The sequence below is a fragment of the Galeopterus variegatus genome, unplaced genomic scaffold (genome assembly GCF_000696425.1).
Source record: "Galeopterus variegatus unplaced genomic scaffold, G_variegatus-3.0.2 Scaffold5089, whole genome shotgun sequence".
In the NCBI taxonomy this organism is placed as follows: domain Eukaryota; kingdom Metazoa; phylum Chordata; class Mammalia; order Dermoptera; family Cynocephalidae; genus Galeopterus; species Galeopterus variegatus.
The window spans coordinates 31,259-34,537 of record NW_007731200.1 but is presented as its reverse complement, the minus strand read 5'-3'; positions in this window follow the sequence as shown (position 1 = coordinate 34,537).

Genomic DNA, 3,279 nt, shown 5'->3' with positions numbered 1-3,279 from the left:
GGAAAAAAAAAAAAAAACAAAAAAAAAAAAAAAAAAAAAAGAACTGTCTCTAAAAAAGCCTTTCCTGAATCTCCAGACCTTGTTAGAATTCCGATATGGCTGCCATCCACACTTACAAAATACTAGGAAATAAGTTATTCATCAATTGAAATGTAACGATGTAATGAAATAATATATGTAGCTCTACCTTAGAAATTTTACAATTTATACAAATGAAATGCAATATAATGAAAATGCAAAATAAACTCATTTAGTTTATCATTGTAGTTTATCATTGTAGTTTGTTCTAAGGAAAAATGTTCGGTATTGCCATAATTTGTTTCCTTGTAATTGAAACAATTCTACAGTTGCTTAGTATTTATAATTAAACTGGTTTCTTTATTAAAGGATATTTGGAAAAATAACTGTTGTAAACCATAAAGAGAAGGAAAAGATCAACTTAAAATTTTGTGAAGTCCAAAGTTCTTCAAATAGCATATGTAATTGGCCAAATTAATGACAGGAAAAAATTGTTCCTTAACTAAGTTCTGAGTAAGACAGCGAAAGCTTCTGCTCTTTGCAAATCTCACCACCATCCTGTGCAGGTCATTTTCTTTTTCTAGTTCAGACCCTCCCTTTTGGCTTGGTGTGAGGGGAGCAGTTAAACAAGCTGCCTTCCGGGATCCCTCCTGCCAGGCATCCGAGGCAGCCTCACAGGCCAAAGCTCCTTTTACCGGTACCCATCTGTGGAGGCAGCCCCATTCTCCATGGAAGGAAGTCAGGTAGCAACAGAGCTCCCTTCATTGTGTCTGTCAGGAGGGCTCTGAGCACATCAGCTCCTGAGGTCAGGGCAAAAACCTCAGATGGCTGTTTCTAGCACTCTGAAAATAGTAAATTGAAATGAGCTTGTCGATTGTCTGCATTCTCACATTCTCAGATGGAGGTGGGAGACAGATAGATTAGATTTTTGACTCTTTCATTAGAAACACTGTAATATTTTACAACTTTAGGAATTATTTTCTCTTATTTTGTCATGAGAGATGGAAAAAAATCTTGAAGGAGCAATTGCATTTCTTTAACTGCAATCAGCATCTTTATTTGTTTTTATTTGATAATGCATTTTGTCCTGTCATTTGAAATACATTTTTCCTATCTGTTGGAAGCACTATACTTCATTCTGATTTTCTAATTTAAATAAATTTCTGAATGAAGAAAAACACAGAAATCTCAAATTGCTCTGTACTACATTTCTGACCTGGATAGCATATGTTATTTCTGACTCTGTAAGAGAAAAGCCATTTATGTAACTGAACTGTTGGTTACCAAATCACTTTAACTTTATTAACTACATCAAATAAAAACAACAAACACTAGATGTCTGTATTTTATCCTGCTATCCCAGTAGGTGTTATCTTGTAATGTTGCATTACAAAATCTCAGGGCTGTAAAGGAAGAACATAATTCTGGTTTGTATATTTTCACCTTATGGAAAATGTAACACAGTGTTTCATTTACTTTCAATGTTTCTTTTCCTTGGATTGTTTGTAATGAAAAAAAAAATACTCGGATATTGTTCTGCTAAGAGAGAAAAATTATATTGTGCACATCCGTGGTTTATATTTAGCAAATTTTCTGATTGCTAACCCCAAGCCATTCCTCTTCAGCTTAATACTTATTTGGATTTTACTCAATTGTGAAGTTTTCTACAGTTATTTGGAAAAATACTTTACCCAGTTACAATTTGGCGATACAATCTAGTTCTACCCTAGGATTATACTTGTACTATAGGTAAAAATGTTCATTTTCATCAACTAAGAGCAACTGTTTTATTTTTTATTAGATGTATAGCTTCTTGTCAATAATAAATAAGAATAAGTCTATCAACAAAATAAGAGCTCCCATTCATTAATCACATAGCATGTTCCGAGAAAGGTGGTACTATACAAATATTGTCTCATTTATTTCTAACAGCAACCCTATGGAGAAGCATTGCTATTCCCCTTTTAGAGATGAAAGACTGAGATTTTGATATATGAAATTATGCAAATTCTTTTCACTAGAAAGCAACCAAATTTGAGCTCTGGTCTGTCTGACAGCAAAGCCCATGTTTTTAACCTCTACTGTAACTATCCAATGTCCCTCTAACTGTAAATATAGGTCTTTTTATTGTCATCACCTTACAAAATGATTTTGCCTATTATTTGTGCAAGTTGATATTCTTAGGTAGATAAGATGGAATATGATAAACAAGACTCATTGCATTAAATTTGAAAACAAATAAGGAGACAAAGATTTTCAGGGAGGATAGAGACCAGCCTGAGCATATCCATTCTAATGAATTATAACAGTTTATTAAAAGAAGATACCTATGTGCATGTATGTGGTACACCAGGAGTGATCTTGAGAAGCAGGGTGCTTATTTAAATAGAACCGTTTCATCACGTACTGTCTACTACCTGAATCCCAAAATTGATGACACATTATTACAATCAATGAAACTGCAGGTTGAATATCCCTTAGCCAAAATATGTAGGAGCAGAGGTGTTTTGCATTATACTTATCAGTTGAGCATCGTTGATCCAAAAATCCGAAATCCAGGATGCTTCAATGAGCATTTCTTTGGCGTGTCATGGTGGCACTCAAAAAGTTTTGGATTTTGGAGCATTTTGGATTTTTGATTTTCAAATTAGGATGTTCAACCTGTAGTGCGTCTACTACTGAGACATTTTGCCTGGAGAGTGGTGGCGATGGTTGAATGGAGAATCTATGGGCTAGACAATGAAGAATTGAAGGGGGAAAAGCCAAAATAAAATTTTGCTAGGCAGACTAAATGCATTATAAGCTTCTAAGCCATGAGGGGAAATCCAAGTAAGGAGGAAATGGATGGAAATAAGGGCAGCCAGATAGATAGACAGAGATATCTCCTCTGAGACTTGGGCAGGCTTATGCCATGTGAGTTTATGAAAGTGGAAAAAAGCATAATTTTTCTTTTAAGATTATTCAATACAATTGCAGCAAAGAATTTTTCCTCCTAGAAGTATGTTTTCCTCTTGCAGACACAGATGAGAGCTATTAGAACACCCCAAAATGCCACTGTTTATGAAGGAGGAAGATCCATGAAGCATAGTAGGGGAAAGGACCTGGAGCCTTGGAACCAGGAAGCATTAAACTCAACATGGAGTCATTACCAGAACACGTTCTGAAATAGAAGTGGAATTTGAGGGGAAAGGTATAGTTGGGAACTACTATTACTGAATTTGGTCACTCACGGTGTAAGGAAAACCTTAATGCAATAAACAG